At 46.6% G+C, this 13,030-nt stretch overlaps 9 non-coding genes across 9 annotated transcripts; all 9 read right to left on the bottom strand.

Moving 5' to 3' along the window:
• Positions 1-622: 622 nt before the first annotated feature.
• On the bottom strand, positions 623-695 carry trnaq-uug (transfer RNA glutamine (anticodon UUG)). The gene has a single exon. It is a non-coding gene; the product is annotated as a tRNA-Gln (tRNA).
• Positions 696-2,056: 1,361 nt separating this feature from the next.
• On the bottom strand, positions 2,057-2,125 carry trnaq-uug (transfer RNA glutamine (anticodon UUG)). The gene has a single exon. It is a non-coding gene; the product is annotated as a tRNA-Gln (tRNA).
• Positions 2,126-2,579: 454 nt separating this feature from the next.
• On the bottom strand, positions 2,580-2,652 carry trnaq-uug (transfer RNA glutamine (anticodon UUG)). Its single transcript has one exon. It is a non-coding gene; the product is annotated as a tRNA-Gln (tRNA).
• Positions 2,653-4,013: 1,361 nt separating this feature from the next.
• Positions 4,014-4,082, bottom strand: trnaq-uug (transfer RNA glutamine (anticodon UUG)). Its single transcript has one exon. It is a non-coding gene; the product is annotated as a tRNA-Gln (tRNA).
• Positions 4,083-4,536: 454 nt separating this feature from the next.
• On the bottom strand, positions 4,537-4,609 carry trnaq-uug (transfer RNA glutamine (anticodon UUG)). Its single transcript has one exon. It is a non-coding gene; the product is annotated as a tRNA-Gln (tRNA).
• A 1,827-nt stretch (positions 4,610-6,436) lies between these two features.
• trnaq-uug (transfer RNA glutamine (anticodon UUG)) lies at positions 6,437-6,509 on the bottom strand. The gene has a single exon. It is a non-coding gene; the product is annotated as a tRNA-Gln (tRNA).
• A 3,262-nt stretch (positions 6,510-9,771) lies between these two features.
• Positions 9,772-9,843, bottom strand: trnaq-uug (transfer RNA glutamine (anticodon UUG)). The gene has a single exon. It is a non-coding gene; the product is annotated as a tRNA-Gln (tRNA).
• A 1,848-nt stretch (positions 9,844-11,691) lies between these two features.
• trnaq-uug (transfer RNA glutamine (anticodon UUG)) lies at positions 11,692-11,763 on the bottom strand. Its single transcript has one exon. It is a non-coding gene; the product is annotated as a tRNA-Gln (tRNA).
• Positions 11,764-12,214: 451 nt separating this feature from the next.
• trnaq-uug (transfer RNA glutamine (anticodon UUG)) lies at positions 12,215-12,286 on the bottom strand. Its single transcript has one exon. It is a non-coding gene; the product is annotated as a tRNA-Gln (tRNA).
• Positions 12,287-13,030: the final 744 nt, after the last annotated feature.

The raw sequence follows: 13,030 nt of genomic DNA, 5'->3' as shown, positions 1-13,030 counted from the left end.
TATACCGATCTTTAAGGTTTAATATCTACTTAATTATGAAATTATTTTCAGATGGACCACCAGGACACTGATAAGAAAAAGGGAATCTAGCTAACGACACCATAAGGCATTGTGGACTTCCGCATTGGCTGTATGAACTCGGATTACTGGATTCAAAGTCCAGAGTGCTGACCATTACACCATGGAACCCCTACTTGCAGATTATCAAAAGATAATATCGAAAGCGACCATATTTGGACGAGAGGGCAAAGTGGTGGAGGGGCAAAGGGCGGGTCCATGGGCGGGGCTGACTGAGAAGCCACCTCGCTAACAGCCTTTCTCTACTTGCCACTATGCCCCTGGCTAGTAAACCGCTCAAAGTCGCTGAAAACATTGTTAGCTTCCATGGAGAAGACCCCCTTTGTCCAAACGGGCTGTCAATCACTCCAGACTGGACCTGTCAATCAAGCCAGCCACGCCCCCAAATATACCGATCTTTAAGGTTTAATATCTACTTAATTATGAAATTATTTTCAGATGGACCACCAGGACACTGATAAGAAGAAGGGAATCTAGCTAACGACACCATAAGGCATTGTGGACTTCTCCATTGGCTGTATTTTGAGTCTCGGACTGTGCCTGTAGGTTCCACCGAGATTTGAACTCGGATTACTGGATTCAAAGTCCAGAGTGCTGACCAGTACACCATGGAATCCCTGCTTGCAGATTATCAAAAGATAATATCGAAAGCGACCGTATTTGGACGAGAGGGCAAAGTGGTTGAGGGGCAAAGGGCGGGTCCATGGGCGGGGCTGACTGAGAAGCCTCCTCGCTAACAGCCTTTCTCTACTTGCCACTATGCCCCTGGCTAGTAAACCGCTCAAAGTCGCTGCAAACATTGTTAGCTTCCATGAAGAAGACCCCCTTTGTCCAAACGGGCTGTCAATCACTCCAGACTGGACCTGTCAATCAAGCCAGCCACGCCCCCAAATATACCAATCTTTAAGGTTTAATATCTACTTAATTATGAAATTATTTTCAGATGGACCACCAGGACACTGATAAGAAGAAGGGAATCTAGCTAACGACACCATAAGGCATTGTGGACTTCCGCATTGGCTGTATGAACTCGGATTACTGGAGTCAAAGTCCAGAGTGCTGACCATTACACCATGGAACCCCTACTTGCAGATTATCAAAAGATAATATCGAAAGCGACCATATTTGGACGAGAGGGCAAAGTGGTGGAGGGGCAAAGGGCGGGTCCATGGGCGGGGCTGACTGAGAAGCCACCTTGCTAACAGCCTTTCTCTACTTGCCACTATGCCCCTGGCTAGTAAACCGCTCAAAGTCGCTGCAAACATTGTTAGCTTCCATGAAGAAGACCCCCTTTGTCCAAACGGGCTGTCAATCACTCCAGACTGGACCTGTCAATCAAGCCAGCCACGCCCCCAAATATACCAATCTTTAAGGTTTAATATCTACTTAATTATGAAATTATTTTCAGATGGACCACCAGGACACTGATAAGAAGAAGGGAATCTAGCTAACGACACCATAAGGCATTGTGGACTTCCGCATTGGCTGTATGAACTCGGATTACTGGATTCAAAGTCCAGAGTGCTGACCATTACACCATGGAACCCCTACTTGCAGATTATCAAAAGATAATATCGAAAGCGACCATATTTGGACGAGAGGGCAAAGTGGTGGAGGGGCAAAGGGCGGGTCCATGGGCGGGGCTGACTGAGAAGCCACCTCGCTAACAGCCTTTCTCTACTTGCCACTATGCCCCTGGCTAGTAAACCGCTCAAAGTCGCTGCAAACATTGTTAGCTTCCATGGAGAAGACCCCTTTGTCCAAACGGGCTGTCAATCACTCCAGACTGGACCTGTCAATCAAGCCAGCCACGCCCCCAAATATACCCATCTTTAAGGTTTAATATCTACTTAATTATGACATTATTTTCAGATGGACCACCAGGACACTGATAAGAAGAAGGGAATCTAGCTAACGACACCATAAGGCATTGTGGACTTCTCCATTGGCTGTATTTTGAGTAGCGGACTTTGCCTGTAGGTTCCACCGAGATTTGAACTCGGATTACTGGATTCAAAGTCCAGAGTGCTGACCATTACACCATGGCATCCCTGCTTGCAGATTATCAAAAGATAATATCGAAAGCGACCATATTTGGACGAGAGGGCAAAGTGGTGGAGGGGCAAAGGGCGGGTCCATGGGCGGGGCTGACTGAGAAGCCACCTCGCTAACAGCCTTTCTCTACTTGCCACTATGCCCCTGGCTAGTAAACCGCAAAAAGTCGCTGCAAACATTGTTAGCTTCCATGGAGAAGATCCCCTTTGTCCAAACGGGCTGTCAATCACTCCAGACTGGACCTGTCAATCAAGCCAGCCACGCCCCCAAATATACCGATCTTTAAGGTTTAATATCTACTTAAGGTTTAATATCTACTTAATTATGACATTATTTTCAGATGGACCACCAGGACACTGATAAGAAGAAGGGAATCTAGCTAACGACACCATAAGGCATTGTGGACTTCTCCATTGGCTGTATTTTGAGTCTCGGACTGTGCCTGTAGGTTCCACCGAGATTTGAACTCGGATTACTGGATTCAAAGTCCAGAGTGCTGACCAGTACACCATGGAATCCCTGCTTGCAGATTATCAAAAGATAATATCGAAAGCGACCGTATTTGGACGAGAGGGCAAAGTGGTTGAGGGGCAAAGGGCGGGTCCATGGGCGGGGCTGACTGAGAAGCCACCTCGCTAACAGCCTTTCTCTACTTGCCACTATGCCCCTGGCTAGTAAACCGCTCAAAGTCGCTGCAAACATTGTTAGCTTCCATGAAGAAGACCCCCTTTGTCCAAACGGGCTGTCAATCACTCCAGACTGGACCTGTCAATCAAGCCAGCCACGCCCCCAAATATACCAATCTTTAAGGTTTAATATCTACTTAATTATGAAATTATTTTCAGATGGACCACCAGGACACTGATAAGAAGAAGGGAATCTAGCTAACGACACCATAAGGCATTGTGGACTTCCGCATTGGCTGTATGAACTCGGATTACTGGAGTCAAAGTCCAGAGTGCTGACCATTACACCATGGAACCCCTACTTGCAGATTATCAAAAGATAATATCGAAAGCGACCATATTTGGACGAGAGGGCAAAGTGGTGGAGGGGCAAAGGGCGGGTCCATGGGCGGGGCTGACTGAGAAGCCACCTTGCTAACAGCCTTTCTCTACTTGCCACTATGCCCCTGGCTAGTAAACCGCTCAAAGTCGCTGCAAACATTGTTAGCTTCCATGAAGAAGACCCCCTTTGTCCAAACGGGCTGTCAATCACTCCAGACTGGACCTGTCAATCAAGCCAGCCACGCCCCCAAATATACCAATCTTTAAGGTTTAATATCTACTTAATTATGAAATTATTTTCAGATGGACCACCAGGACACTGATAAGAAGAAGGGAATCTAGCTAACGACACCATAAGGCATTGTGGACTTCCGCATTGGCTGTATGAACTCGGATTACTGGATTCAAAGTCCAGAGTGCTGACCATTACACCATGGAACCCCTACTTGCAGATTATCAAAAGATAATATCGAAAGCGACCATATTTGGACGAGAGGGCAAAGTGGTGGAGGGGCAAAGGGCGGGTCCATGGGCGGGGCTGACTGAGAAGCCACCTCGCTAACAGCCTTTCTCTACTTGCCACTATGCCCCTGGCTAGTAAACCGCTCAAAGTCGCTGCAAACATTGTTAGCTTCCATGGAGAAGACCCCTTTGTCCAAACGGGCTGTCAATCACTCCAGACTGGACCTGTCAATCAAGCCAGCCACGCCCCCAAATATACCCATCTTTAAGGTTTAATATCTACTTAATTATGACATTATTTTCAGATGGACCACCAGGACACTGATAAGAAGAAGGGAATCTAGCTAACGACACCATAAGGCATTGTGGACTTCTCCATTGGCTGTATTTTGAGTAGCGGACTTTGCCTGTAGGTTCCACCGAGATTTGAACTCGGATTACTGGATTCAAAGTCCAGAGTGCTGACCATTACACCATGGCATCCCTGCTTGCAGATTATCAAAAGATAATATCGAAAGCGACCATATTTGGACGAGAGGGCAAAGTGGTGGAGGGGCAAAGGGCGGGTCCATGGGCGGGGCTGACTGAGAAGCCACCTCGCTAACAGCCTTTCTCTACTTGCCACTATGCCCCTGGCTAGTAAACCGCAAAAAGTCGCTGCAAACATTGTTAGCTTCCATGGAGAAGATCCCCTTTGTCCAAACGGGCTGTCAATCACTCCAGACTGGACCTGTCAATCAAGCCAGCCACGCCCCCAAATATACCGATCTTTAAGGTTTAATATCTACTTAAGGTTTAATATCTACTTAATTATGACATTATTTTCAGATGGACCACCAGGACACTGATAAGAAGAAGGGAATCTAGCTAACGACACCATAAGGCATTGTGGACTTCTCCATTGGCTGTATTTTGAGTCGCGGACTCTGCCTGTAGGTTCCACCGAGATTTGAACTCGGATTACTGGATTCAAAGTCCAGAGTGCTGACCATTACACCATGGAATCCCTGCTTGCAGATTATCAAAAGATAATATCGAAAGCAACCATATTTGGACGAGAGGGCAAAGTGGTGGAGGGGCAAAGGGCGGGTCCATGGGCGGGGCTGACTGAGAAGCCACCTCGCTAACAGCCTTTCTCTACTTGCCACTATGCCCCTGGCTAGTAAACCACTCAAAGTCGCTGCAAACATTGTTAGCTTCCATGAAGAAGACCCCCTTTGTCCAAACGGGCTGTCAATCACTCCAGACTGGACCTGTCAATCAAGCCAGCCACGCCCCCAAATATACCGATCTTTAAGGTTTAATATCTACTTAATTATGAAATTATTTTCAGATGGACCACCAGGACACTGATAAGAAGAAGGGAATCTAGCTAACGACACCATAAGGCATTGTGGACTTCCGCATTGGCTGTATGAACTCGGATTACTGGAGTCAAAGTCCAGAGTGCTGACCATTACACCATGGAACCCCTACTTGCAGATTATCAAAAGATAATATCGAAAGCGACCATATTTGGACGAGAGGGCAAAGTGGTGGAGGGGCAAAGGGCGGGTCCATGGGCGGGGCTGACTGAGAAGCCACCTCGCTAACAGCCTTTCTCTACTTGCCACTATGCCCCTGGCTAGTAAACCGCTCAAAGTCGCTGCAAACATTGTTAGCTTCCATGGAGAAGACCCCCTTTGTCCAAACGGGCTGTCAATCACTCCAGACTGGACCTGTCAATCAAGCCAGCCACGCCCCCAAATATACCGATCTTTAAGGTTTAATATCTACTTAATTATGACATTATTTTCAGATGGACCACCAGGACACTGATAAGAAGAAGGGAATCTAGCTAACGACACCATAAGGCATTGTGGACTTCCGCATTGGCTGTATGAACTCGGATTACTGGATTCAAAGTCCAGAGTGCTGACCATTACACGATGGAACCCCTACTTTCAGATTATCAAAAGATAATATCGAAAGCGACCATATTTGGACGAGAGGGCAAAGTGGTGGAGGGGCAAATGGCGGGTCCATGGGCGGGGCTGACTGAGAAGCCACCTCTCTAACAGCCTTTCTCTACTTGCCACTATGCCCCTGGCTAGTAAACCGCTCAAAGTCGCTGCAAACATTGTTAGCTTCCATGGAGAAGACCCCCTTTGTCCAAACGGGCTGTCAATCACTCCAGACTGGACCTGTCAATCAAGCCAGCCACGCCCCCAAATATACCGATCTTTAAGGTTTAATATCTACTTAATTATGACATTATTTTCAGATGGACCACCAGGACACTGATAAGAAGAAGGGAATCTAGCTAACGACACCATAAGGCATTGTGGACTTCCGCATTGGCTGTATGAACTCGGATTACTGGATTCAAACTCCAGAGTGCTGACCATTACACCATGGAACCCCTACTTGCAGATTATCAAAAGATAATATCGAAAGCGACCATATTTGGACGAGAGGGCAAAGTGGTGGAGGGGCAAAGGGCGGGTCCATGGGCGGGGCTGACTGAGAAGCCACCTCGCTAACAGCCTTTCTCTACTTGCCACTATGCCCCTGGCTAGTAAACCGCAAAAAGTCGCTGCAAACATTGTTAGCTTCCATGGAGAAGACCCCCTTTGTCCAAACGGGCTGTCAATCACTCCAGACTGGACCTGTCAATCAAGCCAGCCACGCCCCCAAATATACCGATCTTTAAGGTTTAATATCTACTTAATTATGAAATTATTTTCAGATGGACCACCAGGACACTGATAAGAAGAAGGGAATCTAGCTAACGACACCATAAGGCATTGTGGACTTCTCCATTGGCTGTATTTTGAGTCTCGGACTGTGCCTGTAGGTTCCACCGAGATTTGAACTCGGATTACTGGATTCAAAGTCCAGAGTGCTGACCAGTACACCATGGAATCCCTGCTTGCAGATTATCAAAAGATAATATCGAAAGCGACCGTATTTGGACGAGAGGGCAAAGTGGTGGAGGGGCAAAGGGCGGGTCCATGGGCGGGGCTGACTGAGAAGCCACCTCGCTAACAGCCTTTCTCTACTTGCCACTATGCCCCTGGCTAGTAAACCGCTCAAAGTCGCTGCAAACATTGTTAGCTTCCATGAAGAAGACCCCCTTTGTCCAAACGGGCTGTCAATCACTCCAGACTGGACCTGTCAATCAAGCCAGCCACGCCCCCAAATATACCAATCTTTAAGGTTTAATATCTACTTAATTATGAAATTATTTTCAGATGGACCACCAGGACACTGATAAGAAGAAGGGAATCTAGCTAACGACACCATAAGGCATTGTGGACTTCCGCATTGGCTGTATGAACTCGGATTACTGGAGTCAAAGTCCAGAGTGCTGACCATTACACCATGGAACCCCTACTTGCAGATTATCAAAAGATAATATCGAAAGCGACCATATTTGGACGAGAGGGCAAAGTGGTGGAGGGGCAAAGGGCGGGTCCATGGGCGGGGCTGACTGAGAAGCCACCTTGCTAACAGCCTTTCTCTACTTGCCACTATGCCCCTGGCTAGTAAACCGCTCAAAGTCGCTGCAAACATTGTTAGCTTCCATGAAGAAGACCCCCTTTGTCCAAACGGGCTGTCAATCACTCCAGACTGGACCTGTCAATCAAGCCAGCCACGCCCCCAAATATACCGATCTTTAAGGTTTAATATCTACTTAATTATGAAATTATTTTCAGATGGACCACCAGGACACTGATAAGAAGAAGGGAATCTAGCTAACGACACCATAAGGCATTGTGGACTTCCGCATTGGCTGTATGAACTCGGATTACTGGATTCAAACTCCAGAGTGCTGACCATTACACCATGGAACCCCTACTTGCAGATTATCAAAAGATAATATCGAAAGCGACCATATTTGGACGAGAGGGCAAAGTGGTGGAGGGGCAAAGGGCGGGTCCATGGGCGGGGCTGACTGAGAAGCCACCTCGCTAACAGCCTTTCTCTACTTGCCACTATGCCCCTGGCTAGTAAACCGCAAAAAGTCGCTGCAAACATTGTTAGCTTCCATGGAGAAGACCCCCTTTGTCCAAACGGGCTGTCAATCACTCCAGACTGGACCTGTCAATCAAGCCAGCCACGCCCCCAAATATACCGATCTTTAAGGTTTAATATCTACTTAATTATGACATTATTTTCAGATGGACCACCAGGACACTGATAAGAAGAAGGGAATCTAGCTAACGACACCATAAGGCATTGTGGACTTCCGCATTGGCTGTATGAACTCGGATTACTGGATTCAAAGTCCAGAGTGCTGACCATTACACCATGGAACCCCTACTTGCAGATTATCAAAAGATAATATCGAAAGCGACCATATTTGGACGAGAGGGCAAAGTGGTGGAGGGGCAAAGGGCGGGTCCATGGGCGGGGCTGACTGAGAAGTCACCTCGCTAACAGCCTTTCTCTACTTGCCACTATGCCCCTGGCTAGTAAACCGCTCAAAGTCGCTGCAAACATTGTTAGCTTCCATGGAGAAGACCCCCTTTGTCCAAACGGGCTGTCAATCACTCCAGACTGGACCTGTCAATCAAGCCAGCCACGCCCCCAAATATACCGATCTTTAAGGTTTAATATCTACTTAATTATGACATTATTTTCAGATGGACCACCAGGACACTGATAAGAAGAAGGGAATCTAGCTAACGACACCATAAGGCATTGTGGACTTCCGCATTGGCTGTATGAACTTGGATTACTGGATTCAAAGTCCAGAGTGCTGACCATTACACCATGGAACCCGTACATGCAGATTATCAAAAGATAATATCGAAAGCGACCATATTTGGACGAGAGGGCAAAGTGGTGGAGGGGCAAAGGGCGGGTCCATGGGCGGGGCTGACTGAGAAATCACCTCGCTAACAGCCTTTCTCTACTTGCCACTATGCCCCTGGCTAGTAAACCGCTCAAAGTCGCTGCAAACATTGTTAGCTTCCATGGAGAAGACCCCCTTTGTCCAAACGGGCTGTCAATCACTCCAGACTGGACCTGTCAATCAAGCCAGCCACGCCCCCAAATATACCGATCTTTAAGGTTTAATATCTACTTAATTATGAAATTATTTTCAGATGGACCACCAGGACACTGATAAGAAGAAGGGAATCTAGCTAACGACACCATAAGGCATTGTGGACTTCCGCATTGGCTGTATGAACTCGGATTACTGGAGTCAAAGTCCAGAGTGCTGACCATTACACCATGGAACCCCTACTTGCAGATTATCAAAAGATAATATCGAAAGCGACCATATTTGGACGAGAGGGCAAAGTGGTGGAGGGGCAAAGGGCGGGTCCATGGGCGGGGCTGACTGAGAAGCCACCTCGCTAACAGCCTTTCTCTACTTGCCACTATGCCCCTGGCTAGTAAACCGCTCAAAGTCGCTGAAAACATTGTTAGCTTCCATGGAGAAGATCCCCTTTGTCCAAACGGGCTGTCAATCACTCCAGACTGGACCTGTCAATCAAGCCAGCCACGCCCCCAAATATACAGATCTTTAAGGTTTAATATCTACTTAATTATGACATTATTTTCAGATGGACCACCAGGACACTGATAAGAAGAAGGGAATCTAGCTAACGACACCATAAGGCATTGTGGACTTCTCCATTGGCTGTATTTTGAGTCGCGGACTTTGCCTGTAGGTTCCCCCGAGATTTGAACTCGGATTACTGGATTCAAAGTCCAGAGTGCTGACCATTACAACATGGAACCCCTACTTGCAGATTATCAAAAGATAATATCGAAAGCGACCATATTTGGACGAGAGGGCAAAGTGGTGGAGGGGCAAAGGGCGGGTCCATGGGCGGGGCAGACTGAGAAGCCACCTCGCTAACAGCCTTTCTCTACTTGCCACTATGCCCCTGGCTAGTAAACCGCTCAAAGTCGCTGCAAACATTGTTAGCTTCCATGGAGAAGATCCCCTTTGTCCAAACGTGCTGTCAATCACTCCAGACTGGACCTGTCAATCAAGCCAGCCACGCCCCCAAATATACCGATCTTTAAGGTTTAATATCTACTTAATTATGAAATTATTTTCAGATGGACCACCAGGACACTGATAAGAAGAAGGGAATCTAGCTAACGACACCATAAGGCATTGTGGACTTCTCCATTGGCTGTATTTTGATTCGCGGACTTCGCCTGTAGGTTCCACCGAGATTTGAACTCGGATTACTGGATTCAAAGTCCAGCGTGCTGACCATTACACCATGGAACCCCTGCTTGCAGATTATCAAAAGATAATATCGAAAGCGACCATATTTGGACGAGAGGGCAAAGTGGTGGAGGGGCAAAGGGCGGGTCCATGGGCGGGGCTGACTGAGAAGCCACCTCGCTAACAGCCTTTCTCTACTTGCCACTATGCCCCTGGCTAGTAAACCGCTCAAAGTCGCTGCAAACATTGTTAGCTTCCATGGAGAAGACCCCTTTGTCCAAACGGGCTGTCAATCACTCCAGACTGGACCTGTCAATCAAGCCAGCCACGCCCCCAAATATACCGATCTTTAAGGTTTAACCTGTTTACGCTCCTGTTTCGCCCGCGAGACAAAAATGCTGCCTCCCCCTTCCTCAGTTACGACGCACTAAATTCTAAAAAATATATTTTTTAGACGCTACACATGTTATACATCGTTGGAAAGCTACGATTCTTGTGCTTCCATTGAAATAAACCAATTCAAGATCAAGTCGCAATAGCAAGCAAAGTCAACGTCTTTTTCCGGTGAACATTCCTTCAACAATGCCAAAGAAAAAAGTTGTACTCACCCTAAGTTGTTCAAATAGGTCCAGGTGTGCAAATCATGCCATCAAAACTTGATCTGCGTAAGTCCCAAGGGTTCAAAGTATCTAACCATGTAAAGTAATTCGTCCAAATACAATGTTTTACGTTCATGAATAGCCATTATCCTTTGTTTCATTATGCAAGTTAGCCGACGGAAGAAACAACTTGTTCACATAAAAGTGTTATTTTCTCCGATTTATCAACGGAGTATTTACAAAATGAAGGTCTCAAAATGTCCGTTGAACCCTCCCCTTTTGATTGACACCTTGTTCGACCCAATAGGAGCTTCCATGCCCCGTTGACAGCCCTCTAAAGCCAACTAGGTCTGTGCGTCCTGCCCCCCCCCGCCCCCCCCCCCCACACTCGTTCTAAACAAATTTCTCGAACTGGCTTCGACTGGCTCTGAAATTAGCTCGTTAGCCTTGTAGCTGACAGCTAGCTGAAAATGCCAATACCTCATTTGTATGCGTCTGTGGAGCCTTCAAAATAACAGTCGATTGCGCAATATGGTTGACAGAATCAGTGTTCTTTGTGCGCCAATCCTTGGAATCAGATAAAGCACTCCAATGTGTTCATGCTTCAGTTTTTGTGTTTCAGTATTACTAATTAGGGATTTAGCTATTATATATGATATTTCTAAGTACCAGAGATGGGCCAGAGATAACAATTATGAAAAATAATACCTTTTTATTTGACCTTGACCTTGGTTACAAAGGGTCATTTTGGAGTCTCCAAAAGACCCTTTTAGAAAATTCCTGGATGTACTCTTATAAAAACATGTGTCAAATATGAATATATTGTGGTATTATGTTTGACTTTTGATTTGAATTGGGTAAGGCTTCAACCTGTGGTCCAATTTAGTCTTCCAGATAATACCTACCACCTCTAGGCCTCTTCAGGCCTCTGTTTTCAAAACAAAATCTAGGCGGAAATAGAAATTTTCACTTTCCTTGTGTTCAAGCTTCTATTACTCAACACTAGAAGGACTGACAGGGGTCCTGACAACAGGGGACATAACTTCAGAGTGTCAGCTTTCAAAAGAGATCATTTACATGCATGTACTCCAAATGGTTCAAGAACAGCTTCCAATTTACTTTGGGTATGCTGTTTAGGCGTTTTCAGGCAAATTTAACAGGAACATGAAAAGGTTAATATCTACTTAATTATGACATTATTTTCAGATGGACCACCAGGACACTGATAAGAAGAAGGGAATCTAGCTAACGACACCATAAGGCATTGTGGACTTCTCCATTGGCTGTATTTTGAGTAGCGGACTTTGCCTGTAGGTTCCACCGAGATTTGAACTCGGATTACTGGATTCAAAGTCCAGAGTGCTGACCATTACACCATGGCACCCCTGCTTGCAGATTATCAAAAGATAATATCGAAAGCGACCATATTTGGACGAGAGGGCAAAGTGGTGGAGGGGCAAAGGGCGGGTCCATGGGCGGGGCTGACTGAGAAGCCACCTCGCTAACAGCCTTTCTCTACTTGCCACTATGCCCCTGGCTAGTAAACCGCAAAAAGTCGCTGCAAACATTGTTAGCTTCCATGGAGAAGATCCCCTTTGTCCAAACGGGCTGTCAATCACTCCAGACTGGACCTGTCAATCAAGCCAGCCACGCCCCCAAATATACCGATCTTTAAGGTTTAATATCTACTTAAGGTTTAATATCTACTTAATTATGACATTATTTTCAGATGGACCACCAGGACACTGAAAAGAAGAAGGGAATCTAGCTAACGACACCATAAGGCATTGTGGACTTCTCCATTGGCTGTATTTTGAGTAGCGGACTTTGCCTGTAGGTTCCACCGAGATTTGAACTCGGATTACTGGATTCAAAGTCCAGAGTGCTGACCATTACACCATGGCACCCCTGCTTGCAGATTATCAAAAGATAATATCGAAAGCGACCATATTTGGACGAGAGGGCAAAGTGGTGGAGGGGCAAAGGGCGGGTCCATGGGCGGGGCTGACTGAGAAGCCACCTCGCTAACAGCCTTTCTCTACTTGCCACTATGCCCCTGGCTAGTAAACCGCAAAAAGTCGCTGCAAACATTGTTAGCTTCCATGGAGAAGATCCCCTTTGTCCAAACGGGCTGTCAATCACTCCAGACTGGACCTGTCAATCAAGCCAGCCACGCCCCCAAATATACCGATCTTTAAGGTTTAATATCTACTTAATTATGACATTATTTTCAGATGGACCACCAGGACACTGATAAGAAGAAGGGAATCTAGCTAACGACACCATAAGGCATTGTGGACTTCCGCATTGGCTGTATGAACTCGGATTACTGGATTCAAAGTCCAGAGTGCTGACCATTACACCATGGAACCCCTACTTGCAGATTATCAAAAGATAATATCGAAAGCGACCATATTTGGACGAGAGGGCAAAGTGGTGGAGGGGCAAAGGGCGGGTCCATGGGCGGGGCTGACTGAGAAGTCACCTCGCTAACAGCCTTTCTCTACTTGCCACTATGCCCCTGGCTAGTAAACCGCTCAAAGTCGCTGCAAACATCGTTAGCTTCCATGGAGAAGACCCCCTTTGTCCAAACGGGCTGTAAAACACTCCAGACTGGACCTGTCAATCAAGCCAGCCACGCCCCCAAATAT

Source organism: Osmerus eperlanus, chromosome 25 (assembly GCF_963692335.1).
Source record: "Osmerus eperlanus chromosome 25, fOsmEpe2.1, whole genome shotgun sequence".
Lineage (NCBI taxonomy): Eukaryota > Metazoa > Chordata > Actinopteri > Osmeriformes > Osmeridae > Osmerus > Osmerus eperlanus.
The sequence above is the reverse complement of the archived record's forward strand: the minus strand, read 5'-3'. Positions and strand labels throughout refer to the sequence as shown.